The 19,461-nt window shown below is 41.2% G+C and overlaps 2 long non-coding RNA genes across 3 annotated transcripts in view; both read right to left on the bottom strand.

Moving 5' to 3' along the window:
* LOC123575201 (uncharacterized) overlaps window positions 1-19,461 on the bottom strand; it is a 273,494-nt gene that overhangs the window by 113,899 nt on the left and 140,134 nt on the right. The window lies entirely within an intron of this gene.
* On the bottom strand, window positions 14,370-18,084 carry LOC135964535 (uncharacterized). 2 transcript variants are annotated; one of them, XR_010577018.2, is made up of 3 exons: window positions 17,927-18,084; window positions 16,993-17,085; window positions 14,370-15,990 (listed from the first exon to the last, which is right to left on the bottom strand). It is a non-coding gene; the product is annotated as an uncharacterized lncRNA (long non-coding RNA). The 2 variants fall into 2 exon arrangements; XR_012416922.1 differs by having other exon boundaries at window positions 14,370-17,085.

Below are 19,461 nucleotides of genomic sequence, written 5' to 3'. Positions count from 1 at the left end.
GGAAAAAACTGCTTTAAAGTTCATATGGAACCAAAAAAGAGCCCACATTGCCAAGACAATCCTAAGTCAAAAGAACAAAGCTGGAGGCATCACGCTACCTGACTTCAAACTATACTACAAGGCTACAGTAACCAAAACAGCATGGTACTGGTACCAAAACAGAGATATAGACCAATGGAACAGAACAGAGTCCTCAGAAATAATACCACATATCTACAGCCATCTGATCTTTGACAAACCTGAGAGAAACAAGAAATGGGGAAAGGATTCCCTATTTAATAAATGGTGCTGGGAAAATTGGCTAGCCATAAGTAGAAAGCTGAAAGTGGATCCTTTCATTACTCCTTATACAAAAATTAATTCAAGATGGATTAAAGACTTAAATGTTAGACCTAAAACCATAAAATCTCTAGAAGAAAACCTAGGCAATACCATTCAGGACATAGGCATGGGCAAGGACTTCATGTCTAAAACACCAAAAGCAATGGCAACAAAAGCCAAAATTGACAAATGGGATCTAATTAAACTAGCTTCTGCACAGCAAAAGAAACTACCATCAGAGTGAGCAGGCAACCTACAGAATGGGAGAAATTTTTTGCCATCTACTCATCTGACAAAGGGCTAATATCCAGAACCTACAAAGAACTCAAACAAATTTACAAGAAAAAACAAACGACCCCATCAAAAAGTGGGCAAAGAATATGAACAGACATTTCTCAAAAGAAGACATTCATACAGCCAACAGACACATGAAAAAATGCTCGTCATCACTGGCCATCAGAGAAATGCAAAGCAAAACCACAATGAGATACCATGTCACACCAGTTACAATGGCGATCATTAAAAAGTCAGGAAACAACAGGTGCTGGAGAGGATGTGGAGAAATAGGAACACTTTTACACTGTTGATGGGATTGTAAACTAGTTCAACCATTATGGAAAACAGTATGGCGATTCCTCAAGGATCTAGAACTAGAAGTACCATATGACCCAGCCATCCCATTACTGGATATATCCCCAAAGGATTATAAGTCATGCTGCTATAAAGACACATGCACATGTATGTTTATTGCGGCACTATTCACAATAGCAAAGACTTGGAATCAACCCAAATGTCCATCAGTGACAGACTGGATTAAGAAAATGTGGCACATATACACCATGGAATACTATGCAGCCATAAAAAAGGATGAGTTTGTGTCCTTTGTAGGGACATGGATGCAGCTGGAAACCATCATTCTCAGCAAACTATCACAAGAACAGAAAACCAACCACCGCATGTTCTCACTCATAGGTGGGAACTGAACATTGAGATCATTTGGACTCGGGAAGGGGAACATCATACACCGGGGCCTATTATGGGGAGGGGGGAGGGGGGAGGGATTGCATTGGGAGTTACACCTGATGTAAATGACGAGTTGATGGGTGCTGACGAGTTGATGGGTGCAGCACACCAACATGGCCTAAGTATACATATGTAACAAACCTGCACGTTATGCACATGTACCCTAGAACTTATAGTATAATAATAAAAAAAGAAAATTCATTTTTAAATGTTCTAAAATAACTGTTGTGCACAGCAACCAAAATACATTTTTTGTTGTTTTTTTTTGTTTCGTTTTTAATGAGAGATGAGAATGAAAAGAGGCAAAATTTCCCAGAATTAAGAAAAAGTTTTCACAAGTGTTCAAAGTTGTCAATAGTGCTTTTAAAAATCAGGCCAGATAAGATGCCTCTTTAGCTTTATTTTTCCAGTGACCTCTTTTGCCTCCCAGTGTTCAGTTTTATTTTTTAAGTGCCCTCAAAACTGACTAACCATGAGCTCCCACACAATCCTTTAGACTGTAATGGCAAATGTTGCATTCTTGATAATTTTCAGGAAATGTGAAAAAAAATTACCTGGTATTTTTCCTAAATTTTACAAAAGCTTTAGAGTATGATTTAAACACCACTTCAAATGTGATTCTCTTTCCAAATGTCGCAATTTAGAAGCTACTTACCCAATTCCTTGTATATCTTCTCAAACTGAGGTACCCACAACCAAGTCTGGAGAAATTTGCTCTGTACAGGCACGTGGCCGTGTGCAGCCACCTGGATGTGTGCTGGGGACAGGAGCAAAGGGGCTGGGGCCTGCTCTCTGCTGCCCTGCCCGGCCCATCACCGGGTGTGGATGGCCCTGGATGTGTGCTAATGTGTTTGATTGAACCTCAGATTCATCCGAGCATTTCTCAGTGTGCTCTGGTCATGACAGATGATGTTTTCCTTGAATATCTTCAACTCTTACCATTTCAAAACATAATGCTCTCTGTTTTATTTTTCCTGTCAGATCCTATGTTCCTTAAGGACTGAGACCTTGTGAATCATTTTGTGTCCTCCTCCAACATCTGGCTGCAACAATGTTTTGTACCCAGTGAAATCTCAATGAAATTATTGAGTGATAAATGAATATATCAACGTCTTCTCTTCCAAAGATTCTCCCCACTCCATGCTTACTTATCGCTAATTTTCTTCCACATGTCCTAAGCTCTGTTATTGTGTAGTAGCAAATCAGGTCAGCTCCAGGCAACCTTAGAGCCTGAAGGAACTTGTCAGATTCATCCCACTGCCTACGGAACCCTGAAGAGGGCATGCCTAAGGCAAGGATATGGGTGGGATGGCCACAGACATGGTCATAGGCGGGGAGGAGAGGCAGTAGGTGAGAAGAGGAGATGGGAGGAAGTATTGTGAGGCAGTTAAGAACAGGCTTTGAAGCCACCTGCCTGGACTCACATCTCAAGCCTGCAAGAGGTAGGCCCCCTTCTGCTTCAGTTACCTTGGGTGCAGAATAGAGATGAGACAGTACAGTCCTCATAGAGTTGCTATAAGGATTAAAAGTCTTAATATGGGTAAGTAACTTTGATAGCATTTCTGGCATATGCTAAGCACTCATGCTTCTTGGTATTATTGGAGAGGGGAAATTAGAACTTAAAGGATACGGAAGTGGCCAGGCAAATGAGTTTGACATTTGTCTATCCATTTTTAGCTCTCATTTAATCAAAAGTTGGTCCTGGTTCCCACATAAATCTGTCTTGCACATGGCAGTGTAGACAGGAAGGGGAGAAAGGCATACGGAATCAGACAGACCCGAGACACAGTCCTGTCTTCTCCGCTGACTGGCTCTGAATCCTTGATGGAGCTCCACAAAGCCCGTCTGAGTCCCAGATTCCTCAGCTGGAGAAGGCTGGGGATACTAGAGAAGAAAAGCCAAAACACACGGCTTACAACACCAACCAGCTAAACAGCCTGAGAAAGTCAGCTCCTCTCTCTCTCCTCTCTCTCTCTCTTTTCTCATACATGTTGAATAAAGAATCTCTGCAAAGATTTTGGAGTTTAATGAACCAACGCCTTATATTTAATTCTCTAATCCAAGCATTCAAAAAAAAATGGAAATACTGAGTGTGCACTGATTTTGTTGAGATCACACCAAAAGTCAAGGCCCATCACATCCAGGTCAGGGCACTTGTCTCTAATGATATGAGAGGGTGTGCGGATAAAGCGCTGGTGCTTTGGGAGCCTGGCCCAGCACAGGAGGTGCTACTTCGCACAAGGCTCTTCCAGCACCAACAAAAGCATGGTGCATCAAAAACAAGCAGATCTTCCTTTGTTTGTGTTTGCCTTTCCGTACAAACTGTAAGGACAGTGGTCTTTGCTCTGCTTGTTTGGTTTCGTGTTGCTTCTGATTTTCCCAGATCACCCTGAGGGAACACATTGGTGACCACATATAATCAGTACTATTTCTGATCATGATATTTGGAGATTATTCATGTACGAGGAATTTTTATTCCTGACAACGTCATTGAAAAGACAAGCTGCCGTCAAAATGATTGAAAGGCAGGTAAATTCTCTGGTTTCTCTTCAGATCACATAAATACATTGCCTTTTAAAAGGTAGTTAAATAATTGACTGAAAGCTGCAGTCTAATTGCTTCTGAATACTTTGAACTGCAGATGATGTGTGTCCAAAGCTCTGACTCTCCTGAGAGTTCAAAGGAAATTCCAGGAGGGCACAGGATACACAAACGCTCCTGTGTGTGACCAACAAGCACAGGGACTGCCAGGCGTGGTCCACTGCCTGGTTGGCAGTGCTTGCCTTTCCTGGCAGAACACCATCAAGGAAGGAGACTGACGTGCATGAACACATGTATTTCTCCAGAACACAGGTCACCTGTGTCAACTTGAACTTGAGAAAATGGTTTTTCCAAAACATGGTAATTGAGTTTGTTTTGAAATAAAACCAGCATGAAAACAGCTCTTTTCTCTTCGCAGAGCTTAACCATAGTTACAAAACTAGGAATATTGCTCCTTGACTGTTGATGCAGTAGACTATTAAACGTAGTCAGCGAACCTAAGCCATGGAAGAAAGGGAATTGAATTTAGAATTTGGACTTGCTCATTATATCAAAAAGACACCTGCACACATATGTTTATTTGCAGCACAATTCACAACTGCACAGATATGGAACCAACCTAAGTGCCCATCGACCAATAAGTGGATAAAGAAATAAGCTATATATATACACCATGGAATGCTACTCAGCCAGGAAAAAGAATGAAATAATGTCTTTTGCAGCAACTTGGATGGAACTAGAGGCCATTATTCTAAGTGAAGTAATTCAGAAATAGAAAACCAAACAGCGGGCCAGGCATGGTGGCTCACTCACACCTGTAATCCCTGCACTTTCGGAGGCTGAAGCGGGTGGACCATCTGAGTTCGGGAGTTCGAGACCAGCCTGACCAACATGGAGAAACCCCGTCTCTACTAAAAATACAAAGTTAGCCAGGCGTGGTGGCACATGCCTGTAATCCCAGCTACTCGGGAGGCTGAGGCATGAGCATTGCTTGCACCCAGGAGGCGGAGGTTGCAGTGAGCTGAGATTGCGCCACTGCACTCCAGCCTAGGCCAAAAGAGAGAAACTCCATCTCAAAAAAAGAAAATCAAATAGCGTTTGTTCTCATTTATAAGTGGAAGCTAAGCTATGGACACACAAAGGCACACAGAGTGATATCAAGGACATGGGAGACTCAGAAGGTGGGAGGTTGGGAGCAGGGTGAGAGATTAACCAAACTACATATTGGGTCCAATGTACACTACTTGGGTGATGGGTGCACAAAAATTTCAGACATCACCGCTATCCAATTCATCCATGTAACCAAAAACCACTTGTACCCCTAAAGCAATTGAAGAAAAAAAAGAATTAGGACTTGCAGGCCAGGCGCAGTGGCTCACACCTGTAATCCCAGCACTTTGGGAGGCCGAGGTGGGCAGATCGTCTGGAGTTCGAGACCAGCCTGACCAATAAAGTGAAACCCCGTCTCTACTAAAAATACAAAAGTTACCCGGGGGTGGTGGCCCAAGCCTGTAATCCCAGCTACTCAGGAAGCTGAGGCAGGAGAATTCCTTGAACCCAGGAGGTGGAGGTTGCAGTGAGCGGAGATGGCGCCAATGCACTTCAGCCTGGGCGACAGAGCAAGACAGAAAAAGCAGCAAAGGAGTAAGTGGGACATTTGGGGATTTTTTTTCTTCTGTATAAAAAAGAAAAAGAAAAGAAGAAAGGAAGAAAGGGAGGGAGAGAAATGTTAGTTCTTCCTAAAAAGAATCAGAGAGAAACTGGGCTCTATGAAGAGCTATAGGAAAATATTAACTTGGTAGACAAAGATAAAGAATGTAAGAGAAAAATCTTTGTGACTTAGAAATGGCACAGGTGGACTTGCTCAGGACATTAAGTATCTAAAGAAAATGAAAAGGAAGAAGCCATTCAAGATACCATGAAATTCCCGAGAAAATGTCCACTTTTCTGTGGTTGAATGAGCACATTTTGCCCTATTGTGCTGAGAATCTTCCTTGAGAAGCCTTGTGGAATGCAAACAAAAGATAGGAGGTGAAAATATCAAGTTGTTGGCAACTTAAAAAAAATCACCAGTAATTACTACAAAAATCTCTGAAAACATATTTGTTTTTCTAGCTACTGTGCCCAAAGCTGTCTTTTTTATTTCACCGATAACTATAGACAGTATGTTCATCCTCCTCCTCTGATGTGGTTACTATTCACTGACTAGAGCTGAGCCTTATGAGAGAATCTCGGGGGAGGGGGAGGGCAGTATAAATGAAGTTGACAATCAATAGTATGAATCATTCTATGTGGCAGGCACTGTGCAATTTTCATATAAACCTCTCAACAGCCCTGCAAACTAGGTAATATATCTAATTCACAAATGGGGAAACTGAGTCTCAGAGCAGCTATGGAACTTATGCTTGTTTGTGGACTTGCTAATCAGCCTGTGCATTTTCCCCTTCATCTCACTGCCATTATCTAGCTGGAGAAATAAAACTGACCCATGAAGCAATGAATAAGCCATATCAAGCAATACTATGCTGGAATAAATGAGGGAATACATGGGCGGAATTCAGAAGAAGAATACAGAGATTCAGAAGAGATAAAAGATGACTGAATCTTAGCAGAAGACAAATGCTTTTCAAAAGGCATTTGCTTTGATGGGGAACATGGGATTTGGAGAGGCAGGCTTGAGAAAGAGCGGCATGACTGCTCAAAGGATCATTCCAAGCAAAGGTGCTGTGGTGGTCAGTGGCCAGCATGGTGAGAAAACAGAGGTCCTGAAGTGGATCCATGAATTGCTGGAAGGTCTGAGTCAGGTTAGAAGATATATGAGCCCCTAAGGTCACTACAAAATTTATTATCCAAATAGGAAATTTTGAGGCCAAAAGGGAGCACTAACTGGATGAAACACCATGGTTCCAGATACAAGGAAGGATGGCCCAGGACAAATTGGACTGTGCGATCATCCTACACTTGATCCATACACCAATAAGTCCAATCAACGTTAAGCAAATTAAACTAACCTCTGAACCCATTTTCACTGTAAGCAAAATTTTATGTGTCTTTTTGTATATGCATTTCCTAGGGAGAAGATTCGTGGTTTTCATAAGCTTTCCAAAGAGGTCTGTGCATCCCTTCTCCACCCGCCCCACCAAAATGGTTATGTTCAAATAGGTTGTGGCCAGATAATGATTCATCTTGGAAGGCTGGACTTGATGCAACAGGAGATAGAAGACTTTCAAAAATGCTAGGTAGCATAATAAGACCAAGAGAATAATTTGTTTCCATCAGTGGGACAATTGCTCCCCCATGCTAAGAGACATCCACTCAAAATTGCCATTTGCTTGCCCACTTGGTGCTTCAAACTCCACATGTGGAAAGATGCACCCAGGAACTATCCCCTAAACCAGCTTCTTCCTCACCTTTCCCTACAGTGGGAATGGCACCTCCATCCACCTAGTTGCTCAAGGTTGAAACCTGAAAGTCTTTCTTTACTCCCTCTTTCCCATAAGTGCAACCTCCAGGCAAGCCCCAGTCTGGAACCTACTACTTCCTAACTGTCTCGCTCACCAACTCCCTTCTCCCTAACCTAACCGCCAGTATACTAGGCCACACCAGCATCATCTCTGCCTGAAATCCTGTAATGGCCACCTAATTAAATAACCAGAAGCCCCTCCTGCCTCCTCCAGCCCACACTCCATGTGGCACCCAAAATGTTCTTTTTAAAACCCCAAATATAATTATGTTATTCACTGGCTTAAAATGTTTTCACTAATTCCCTTTGACCCTAGTAAAAGAAGTCCCACGTCAACAAACAGCCTAGAAGTTCCTAAATAATCTGGTTCCTTCCTCAACTATGACATCCCTGTCCTCCCAGTCCCTCTCCCTAATTATAGGTTCCATGCTCATAGCATCCTGCACATTCATTGTATAACACCCATCACACATGTGATCACCTGTTCATACCTGTCTTTCCTGCTGGGTTAAAGCTGTCAAGCAAGGGCCCTTAAGGAGCCAGCATAACTCATGCCCTAATCAAGTGCCTGCACATAGGAACTTCCCTAGAAATGTTTGTTCAATGTATGAACGAATGAACAAATCATATATGATCATCAGTCTTACGTATATGCACACACCCCTCTGATATGAACTCTAAGCACAGCCTCTAAGAGCAAGTTGAAGCACGGTGGTAGAAACTCTAGGGGGAGGTCACAGCAAGGGAAAGCCTGGCTACAATATTCCTTCTGGTGCCCTCGTTCAGATCACCAGACCATGGTAACTCGCTACTCTCTTCACGCTCCCTGCTATACAGGTCCTTACCCTAAGAAACATTTACATCAACTGTGGGAACTTACACCTGGCCTATGCGAACACATTACTCAAAAAAGACACCTCTGGAGTTCAATGATTTCTTATAGGACAAATGAATGGAAAATCAGTGGCCCTTGTCAAAATTGTGAAGTTTGAGTGTTATCTTCTTCTTTCACCATTTCCCCAATTTTTGCGTGCCCCGTGAATGCTCCTATGAGCCACCCGTGTGCCCCTTAACTTTCCCGTCTCTGAGGAAATGATGGCAAGTGAAATCGGTTCTAAAGGTATAAATGACTGCAAATATGCAACATTTTACCACCTAAGGGTCATTCTACAAAAATAGGAAATGAAATTTTAAGCCAAATGAGTGTACTGTACATCTAAAATTCTAGGCATTCACAAGCTGACACTGTGTGAAACAGTGGCCTCCGTGACACCGCTGCCCACACAGCAAGTGAAACTGCTTTTTCTGCCCATTTCCAAAACCAGATCTTTGGGCTAAATTGTTTGATTTTCTACTGCTGTTTCCTGCTATTCAAAAGCTCAACTAATTAGCCAACAGCTGAGCCCAGGTACCTCCTTTATACTGTTCCTTTTGACATCTCACCCTCCCTTCCCATCATTCTATATCATACTCCAAAAAAAAAAAAAAAATGCAGTTTTAAGGAGACCACCTCTTCTATGAAAAAGAATAGCCAGGAATCACTTACTAAACAAATACTTGTGGAGTTTAACTGTATGTAAATGAGTAGACCTTAAAATTGGCCATGATTTTTTTCCTATTAATTGTTAAGTCTGACCCATTAAATTATTCAAAATTACAGCATTTCCACTGTTTCAAAACCATGAGAAAAGTTTGACAGTTTTACCACACCCTGGATTAGTTTCAAATTAAAAGTGTGCCCTAATCATAAGTGGTCCCAATGATATCAGGATATTCTTTCTTTTCCTTTTCTATGCCCATGATTATGTCTGAGCAAAGGACTAGGAAAACCATTGTCTTTTGTGGCAGACCTCTTTGTTAACAACAACAACAACAAATCCTAGTTACAGTTGCTTCTCAGCACAGTAAGCTGTGTAGTAGTTGTATTCATCCTTTTGGGATGAATTCTGGGGAACTGCTTTGATTTTGAATAGTAAAAGGGTGCTGAGTCATGGAACACTTGCAATACTGTATTGATGCAGGCAGTTCTGCTATAAAGAATTGCCCGACACTGGGTAATTTATAAAGAAGAGAAGTTTAATGGACTCACGGTTCCACATGGCTGGGGAGGCCTCAGGAAACTTACAATCATGGTGGAAGGCGAAGCAGACATGTCTTATGGGGCGGCAGGTGAGAGATGTGTGTACACAGGAAAATCTACCTTTTATAAAACCATCAGATCTCAAGAAAATTCACTATCACAAGAACAGCATGGGGGAACCACCCCCATAATCCAATCACCTCCCACCAGTTCTCTCCCTCTACACCTGGGGATTACAATTCAAGATAAGATTTGGGTAGAGACACAAAGCCTAACCATATCAAATACCAAGCTGGGAGTTCTTCATCATGCAATAACATATGAGAACTTGTGAAGTTTCTAAGTCATTCAAGAAATTTTGTGAGTGCCCCAGACATGGTTTTCTGTGTTAGGAAAATAACCATGAACCAGAAAATAACAGCCCCTACCCTTGTAAGACCTCCAGTCTAGTGGTCACGCTTTTGAAAGATTCAAGTACATAGAACGGACTGAAGGTTTGAGGTGGAGGAGCAAGTAAGAGGCTTTCCAGCAGTGCAGGCTTTACGCACACATAAGACTAACAAAAAGGTGGCAAAGATGACTCCAAGGTGTTGAGTCTGAGGAACTAAATAGCTGTTATTAGTATTAAGAGAAAGACAAGATTTTGAAAGAATTTGGAGAAAAAGTTGATGACTTTGATTTTATATACATTCAGTTTGAGGAAACATTAATATAAAATCTAGATGGAGATGCCCAACTGGCAATGAAAATCCTATACCTAAAGCTTAGGAAAGGAAGATTTGAGACTCCAATGAACAAAAACATAGCAGGCATTATAGCAGTATCTGAGGTTGACCAGAAGAAGGTAGAAAAGAGAATAGGGACACTAAACTTATCTTTGTATCCAAAGTTGAACAAAAAATCCTACATTGTTTGCATTTTATCATCCAAGTTTACACCCACAACTGTGGTGCCTGTGAAATATTATGATAAAGGCAGAGAGGAAATCTATAATTCAGTGCATTCTGTCCTCCTTAAATGAATAAAAATCAGATGACTCCACGCCCTAGAAGGGAAGAGGCTGGCCAGCATTTCTGCCTGGGTCAGCTATTTGCCAGAGCCCTTGATGGTCTGGAATCCCCCAGAGTAGCAGGTCCCAAACTCCTTGTGCCTTTAATTAATAAGAGAGATCACAATGTTTCAGGCCTATGTTGTTTGTAAGAGAGATGAGGTTAGACAGTTGCTGAATGTATTCCAAGGAAGGAATTCATGACAGAAGATGCCTGATCCAGATACTCAATTACTACTGCAAATCCCATGGAAAGGGTAGCTTTGCTGGAGTGGAGAGGGGCATATATCAGGGACATGGAAACTGATCAGCTGCTGCTGTTCCCTCCAGAAAACATGTGAAACAAGGAGGAGCTTGGAAACTACAGGTTTGTAGGTATTTAGAAACCAAGATACGTTGAAAATAAGATCCTAAAAGAGTATGCTATGCAAAGATCAACTCCTAACCAACTTAAATGGTGTGCTATTTTTCTGACGTCAGGGAAGACTTAAATAATTTGGGAAGAAGGCTGACCAGTGGTATGTATAGAGGAACTATCTCAGTTTTAAAATTGTTTAAAGAGTAGTAATGTATTTATGTTCAGTTATACTACTCAGAGATCACACACATCAGCTCCCAATATAAAATAAATAAGCAGGACATTTAAATAAAGCAATATAATTGAGGAAGGAAGGTAGCAACTGGGAACAGTGGATTTGAATAAATCAAGCATCATGATAGTGTTAACTGCCATCAAATTCAGTGTACACTCAGAAATATACAAGTAGGACAAAATATTTTTAATGCATCACATAAATCATCGGTACAATGTTCTTATCAAATGCTAATGGTCCTTTCAGTCTCTACAATAAAGACATGATGGTCCCATTCTAAACCTGATCTGGTCAAGGTACATCTGGGGTATTGATCAAATTTGAGTGCCCCACTGGAAGTTGTTCAAAGGAAAACAACTACTACAACAAATAAATCAAAAGCTTTCCAACGAAAGGAATTATTGAGGAGGCTTTAGAAATTTGCCTTAGGAAAAATAGTATTTAAGAAGAGTATGGTACTGCCAGTAGATATTTTAAAGGGTTGCACTTATTTTATATAACTATAGAAGGAAAAACAACAATGAATTTTTTCACTTAACAAATGTTTGAGACTCTGCTATGTGCTAGATGTTTGGTATACAAAGTGAGTAAAAACAGATGTATCCTTGTCCTCTTGAAGTTTACAGTCTAGCACAGAAGGGAGTAACTAATCCCCACACACAGAGGTGGCAAATTCTACAAAGAGATGCAGGCCATAGGAAAGCATGTAAAAGACAAAGTTGATGAAACCAGTTGGCTGAAAATGACTTCCTTACAGAAGTGATTCAAAAAGGTACAGATGTGGGCTTACTACCAAGAAAATCATTTAAAGAATCATTTAAGAATGGTCAGCTTCCAGAGGAAGTGAGCCTCTTATCACTAGAGGCATTCAAATGGCTTTTGAATGGCTGGTTACTGGTTGATTCATAAAGGAAGTCACCCACTAGGAAGGGTTATACTATTTAAGCTGAGAATCCATCTAACCCTGAGATTCTGGGAATCTACAAACAGCAATACCAAGCACCCCCAAGAAAGCCTTGACAGTGGGTTTTTAAGATGTCTGATTAAATATTGCCCTTCAGTTACAAAACTACGAAACTAAGCAACCTGATACATTTGCATACATGTGTACATACATACATTTGCTTGTACACATGCAAAGATTTATATTTGTATACATCTGTGAGTATGTATAGAGATATGTTTTTAATCGCAATTAAGAAGCATTATTATTTTATCAAAGCAATGCCATAGCCCCTACCATTCACTCTACCTCTTCTCCATGGTTGCCTCTTTTCCTTTTCTGACAAAATAGAAATACATTTTGGTAGGATCACAAGATAGAGCAAGAATTAAATATACTTAATGATGTGCATTTGCTAGGTATTTTTATCTTGGTACACAGATTGTGATTATTTTAGAACAGGAGTCCACAAACAGTGGCCCGTGGGGCTGTCTTTTTTAAATAAACACAGCCACACTCCTTTATTGACATATCATCTAATGGTAATTGCAACAGAGACTTCATGACCTGCAAAGTCTAAAATTTTTACTACATAGTCATAACAGCAAACATGGAAGCTATCACACTCCTAGGGTTGTTTCAAAGGCACCTGCTAGATATAAATAGGTTGATTTGAGTAGCAATGAGGATAATAACTGCAATGTAATAAAACATTAAATGTAATTAAATTAAACCTATACATTCACATGTATTAAATGTGCACTGTGTTTGGAATACAGATAGAAACCACTCATTATTTTGAAAACTACTAAACATACATCCCGTCTTTTCTATACTCAGGTTAACCTAAGAATGGATAAGGGGAAGTTTCTCTCTATAGAAGTATTCTAGCTAATAAATGAAAACTAGACAAAAAAATAGAATTTTGCCATTTTACAGTTTCTGAGAAAGTGACAGATTTAGACAATAGTCATCAACGGTTGGTAGCCTGACAAGAAAAGAGGCAGCCCAGACTTTGTATGACTCCTGAGGAGCGGAAGCCCCACCACCTAGGAGGAAGTCTTCCTTTCAGCAGGGATCAACAGGACCAGACATTGCTCCCCTGCCATCCCCGGAGAGCTTCTGTACTGGCTCCCGTTATCGCCGATGTCCATCTGGACTCCAGAGAAGGATGAGAGGTTGGCGCTCTGTCGCTTCCTTTGAATCTCCTGAGAGAATCTCTTCCTTGCTACCCACAGAAACACCCTTTCCCATGTTGGTCCTCCAGTACTACTGCTTCCAGGCTTGTCTGTGGCTCTCAGCAAAGTAAAATTAAATTCTGATTTTGTTCAGTAGCTCTACAACCATAGGATGAGTGATACGTGTGCGGTATTCACCAGTACCACATCTGATCTTAAAACGAGTAACAGAGGGCTCCCCTTCTGAGTCAGGTGAGGATTCCTCATTTCCCCGGGTGCCCCCACAGAAGCACACACTGAAGCCCCATCTTCAGGCTGTTCCTCAAGGGAGTGTTTGTGTTTTTCCATCAAGCTGACTGCAATGCAGAACAAGATGCTTGACACATAACAGGTGTTTGAGAACTCTTTATGGAATGTATTGAATGTATAAGTAATAAATCTGTGAGCCCAGTAAATCAGCAGTGAGCTCAATTTACAGCCTGCCTGTTCTGTAAGTACACAGTAGATATAAACAAGATACCCCTTGTGCTACCACAGTCATACCTGAGTTTACAGCCATGCACTATGTCACTGTTGTCATTTGGAGTAATATAAAAAATTCAGCCACATTGAATAATAGATCATTTTAACTGGGATGAATTGTGCCTTATGGTAATTAAGATGTCATAAACTTAAGCGGGAAAAAATGTTTGAAATTATTGAAGTGCCCTTAGCATTGAGTCTTGTGCTCCTGCAAAATATGAAAGAAAACAAATTTAACCAGGTGCAGCCAAAATGTTGGCTGCTTTCTGGAATAAGGCAGAAGCCTCACTAAATGGAGAATAAAGTAATTTGGGGTGGTAATCTACTCGTTAAGTAGAAGAGAAATGAAAACGTAGAAATATAAACATTCTGAGATCAAGTATTTTCTTTGTGTGTGTGTGTGTTTCAGTATTTTAGAAGTTAGGTTTTTAAAAAGAGCAATTTTCTATTTCTTTTTATTTGAAAAACAGCTTTTCAAATCATTTATAGAGAATGGTCTGATTTTTTTCTTCTAAAGCAATTGCTTTAGCTGGCAGGGTATAAACAGGTTGTGGAATATAAAAGGGACAGCAAAGATCAGAGAACCTCAATATCCAGCTATCAAACTCAGAGCACTGCTTTCTTTTCAACAGGTTGACTCCTGGAAATATTCTTGAGTTTATTTTTTTTTTCCTTTTGAGATATTACTTACCCTGAAATCTAAGACCCATTTAGATTTATGACTTATAAATGTGATAACTCTCCAAGTTATCATGGAGCAACTTCAGAGAAATCTAATTGACATATTTCTGATTATAAAATTGAGAACTTAAAATAATTAAATGTACCTCATAAGATCTAATGTGAAACTTCAAACAAATTCTTCTAGAGTCATGAGAAAATAAACTTTAATTTCTTTTTGCTTAATATCAAATCTGTTAACAACCCAAATAAAGTTTGAGTGCAATTAATTTTGTATCAATTTAATCTCACCAAACTTTCATATTTTCCACAGAAGACAGTTTATGTAAGCTAACTTGGGAATAAAGCTAGAACTTAGATTGTTAAAATAAATTTTCTTATCTGATTAAACGTATTTCTTGGTGTCCTTCAGTAAGGAACTCAAGCTTTTGTTTGTCATCCCTAAGTAATAATTTTTAACTTTAGAAGCCTCTCATTGTTTTTTAAAACCCAAATGGTATAAATCTGATGTGTCTGAAAAAGAAATTACTTGGGTCAGGATTTTCTAAGGCTATGAATTAAAAACACTGGTAAAATAGTCTCTGAGACCCAAAACAGATTCAATCTGTTTGGGAAATATGGTTGTCAGGCATGAGCTTTTAGTTTTCCACTTAACTTTATTTTGCTGATTTAAAATAAAAGAGTTGTTTCTGTCACAATTAAAAGACTTTAAGCAGCTGCATGACTTTGTTCTTCAGTGCTCTAAGGGATTTGTTTTCTTTTAAATATGTAAACTTACCAAACAAAATAAATGGCCTTCATGTGCATCCAAGGTCTATTAGCTCATTAGGGACAGGAATTTAGCAAATACCACCAATAAAGGAAATAAACAAACCGGATCTCTGGTGCCCTGGGCTCCAAGGGCTTTCTCCAAGGGGCTATTTTCACTGGGGAGAAGGGATAATTGCTCATCCTGAGGGCTGTAGTGATTTCTTCACATCGAAGCACTTTGCTCCCTATTCACTTGTGAGTTAAGAAACAGAGAAAAGCATGTTGACGGTCCCTAAAGACCCCTGGAAATCTGGTGTAAATAAGAACTTGCCTTCAGAACTGTGAACAAAGCAGGCATTCCATAACTTGTCGGACGAAAATGTAGAAGGTGAACTCCAATGCAAATGCTGGCCTGTGCTCCCTTCCTCCCAGGGGCTCTCTCTGAGCAGACTTTCTGCAGCAACGCATTGTATGCTGATTCGCACCACTTCCGCCCTCAGCTTCCAGGGGCTTCATGCTGCCTCTGGGCCTCCCCTCACACAGGGCTTCATCTCCCAACCCCCCAAACAAGCATGCACACATGTGCACCCAGGGAATGTCCCTGCCCTCTCCTATCAAGGTGCCCCATTAGCGTCCCAGGAAGGCCCGACACCAAGCCACCAGCTGACCCCCACAGAGCTGAACGCAGCCAGTGGGGCCCCAGGAGAAAGTGCCCGTAAGTGGAAACCTAGCGCACGCACCCAGAAATGGAAATGCGACTGTGATGTCCCAGCTCTGTTGCTAATTACTGGGTGTGATCACCCCTGTGGACAAATGATGTATGTCCTCTGCGTTTCAGTTTCCTCATCTGTGAAGTGAAGAATAAGAGGTAAATAATCTCCTAGTTGCTTTCAGTTCAAATATGATCTTAATTCCTACTGAGGTATCAGAGGCTGGTAAGGGCTGATCATGTCCCCCCACCGTCAATCCTGGGGAATGCGTAATTAACAACAGCCTTAAAGCTTTGGTATCTTTCCGCAAAATAATAAAGTTTATCTACGAAAATATAAAGGAACCTAAGTGGGGGCTTTAAAGCACCCCACAAATCATACCTCTCCCCAGCCATGTACTTCTGCCAAGCATGAAGTCTCCCTCTGCACAAACAAGGGATAAGCCTGGAACCTCTGTGCTGATTATTTAATCAATTCAAACATTTTTTTTTTTTAATGATAGTTCATTCGATTTGATACAAGATATTTGAGAAAGTTGTAAAAATCCTTGGGGAGAATTCTGTGACTGTGACTACTAAGTAGAGAACAAGCATAATTTTGTATGAAAATTTTGTCAAGATAAAAAACTAAACTATCTCAAAAAAGACAAACTATTCAGGTAGGAAGCTACTGCATTTAGGTATTCTTTAGAACATTTTAATAAACTGGAAACTTTCAGTGGTGAAAATTTAACAGACTATATTCACACAACTAAATGGCTTTAAATGCCTGTTTTCTTTGGCAATTATGAAGCAAAAATGTCTATTATTACATGAACTCACTTTATATATTCTATAAACTGGTTAAAGTCTGTCCATTACTTTTGAGTGATTACCTCTTTTAGAATTGAATAAAGAAACACTCTGAAAAAATCAGACATTCATTAGTTGGGAGAAACAATGAACAATTAGAAACGTTTAAATCAGCAAAGAATTGATGGGTTCATATGCCTTTTATTGTATATATTTAGCCCATTTCCTTTGTGAGTTTCTTGGGAACAAGAACTGATTTCTGTTTCACTTGCATGCCTCCATGACAGAAAAGGCAAAAGATCCCGACAGACAAGCAGTCCCCAGGAGATCCTTGGGAACTGATCTTACCTGACAACTGGAGGTGGAGGTTCAAGTGTTCCCAGACCAAACTGAGGGTCGGGGTGCTATTTCTCATGGCCCAATAATGAAATGCAGATGAACCTGGCAGGGAGGAGAGTTTTATTTCTGCTACCGGTTACAGGGAGAAGGCCTGGAAGTTATTGCCAGACCAACTCAAAAGTACAAAGTTTTCCAGAGTTTATATACTTTCTAAGCTATATGTCTATGTATAAGCGTGCACTCATCTAAAAACATAAGCGATTAACTTCTTCTAATCTGTAACTAAGATCTGAGTCCTGAAGACCTTCCTCTGGAGCCTCAGTAAATTTACTTAATCTAAATGGGTCCAGGTGCTGGGGTGATTACCCTTATCTTGTCTCCCGCTAAATCACAGAGGTTTGAGGAGCTCCTTCGGACCCCCAATAAACTTGTTTGTGGAGGCCTGGGGAGTTTCTTCAGACCTCCCAATAAAACTGGTTTAATCCTAAATGGATCCTGTTAAGAATTACTTCATTATTTTGTCATACTTTAAGGCCCAGAAAAGGCCTAGGCAAAACTCTTGGTGGGCTTTTGTTACATTCCAGACTTCGTATAAAGACACTGGCTCTGTCAGTTTTTAATATTTAACTTAAACACCGGGTTAGTACTGAAACAGTTGTTATAGAGGCCTGTGTTAGTGAGACCTGGGCTGCCACATAAGGGCACCCCAACAAGGTCACACAGGGTGCCTAATTAGAGGTCATGGAGGTCACAGTGCAGATCTGAAGACATGCATGTGCCAAGAAGCTGGCCCTGCTTCCAAATGTCATACAGACAATCACTGAAAGATCTTCAGGTCTTTTCTGGGGACTTGAAAGACAATGTATAAGTGTGCTCTCACATTGCCATAAAGAACTACCTAAGACCAGGTAATTTATAAAGAAAAGAGGTTTAATCGACTCACAGTTCTGCAGGCTGTACAGGAAGCATGGCTGGGGAGCCCTTGGGAAACTTACAATCATGACAGAAGGTGAAGGGGAAGCAGGCACATCCTACATGTCTGGAGCAGGAGGAAGAGAGCAAAGGTGGAGGTGCTACCCACTTCAAACAACCAGATCTCCTGAGAACTCCCTCACTATCACAAGAACAGCAAAAGGGAAATCCGCCCACATGATTCAATCAGCTCCTACCAGGCTCCTCCTCCAACACTGGAGATTACAATTCAACATGAGGTTTGGGCAGCGACACAAATCCAAACCAAATCAGGCAGGAAAGAGGAAACTCCCTCGGATCATCACATACGGGGGCTCTGACAAGGAGGCCTCTCACAGTGCCGCCCCTCGGCCTTCCTGGGCCAGACGAAGAGGGAGGAAGAAGCCAGAATGAGCTGCAGTTTCCAGGCCCTCTTTCCTAAGAATGAGATTGTCCTTACAGTTCACAGAAAGAAAGGAGCCCTGAATTCAGTATAACAATTAAGCCTAAAAGGTATGAGGGTAACCAGAACCCTGAGAACACCAGCTGCTGCCTTCATACTGAGCCATTCCCTCTAAAATTGTTTCCACAGTTCTATTACTTATAAAGGAAGCATACACATGCACCAGTGTGTCCACAGCATAATCACCACAGCTCCGGCAGCACAGGAAAAGCCCCATCCAGCTACCCTTGGCTGGATCTTGGTGTGAATTCTTTGGTTGATCAAGCACCCTCTACCTTTCCCTTCCATTTCCTATTCCTGATGAAACCTCCACTCAGTCCTGGCAGCAGAATGGCGCATCTTCTTATGTCTGGTCTAAATGGGCAGTACTGGGGCAGTTTGCTCCTCTTTGAATGTTAAAGGATCAGTCTGTATTTTTCCATGTCCCATCTAGCCATACCCTGGCCACACAGCCCAGACATCCTGCCAGCCTCCTCTCTACTTTTGTAGGTCAACATGTGAGCCTTCTCCCTGGGACACGTAACCTTCTGACTAACAAAAGTTTGTCTTTCCAGCATCTCTGAGGACAGCCCGCCTGTTGCCTGCTCAAAAGCCTCCTGGGGGCTCTAGTGTCTGGCTGTGCACCCAGCTCCTCTCTGTGAGGGGGGAGGAGAGACTGGCCTCAGGAGGCTGTCAACAAGGCTGTGTGCTCCACACGGTCCAACCAGAACTGGAAGGGCCAGCAGTGATGGTCTTTTTCTCTGTGCAGCTGATATCCTCTTCTGGCCTGTTGACAAAAAGAGTCGAACTTTGTGAAATATTTGAAGAGATTTATTCTGAGCCAAATATGAGTGACCATGACCTGTGACACAGCCCTCAGGAGGTCCTGAGAACATGTGCCCAAGGAGGTCAGGGCGCAGCTTGGTTTTATACATTTTAGAGAGTCATGAGACATCAACCAAATACATTCAAGAAATATGTTGGTTTGGTCCAGAAAGGTGGGACAACACAAAGCGGGGAGCTTACAGGCTATAGGTGAATTTAAACATTTTCTGGTTGACAATTGGTTGAGTGTGTCTAAAGAC

Source organism: Macaca fascicularis, chromosome 8, assembly GCF_037993035.2.
Source record: "Macaca fascicularis isolate 582-1 chromosome 8, T2T-MFA8v1.1".
Lineage (NCBI taxonomy): Eukaryota > Metazoa > Chordata > Mammalia > Primates > Cercopithecidae > Macaca > Macaca fascicularis.
The sequence above is the reverse complement of the archived record's forward strand: the minus strand, read 5'-3'. Positions and strand labels throughout refer to the sequence as shown.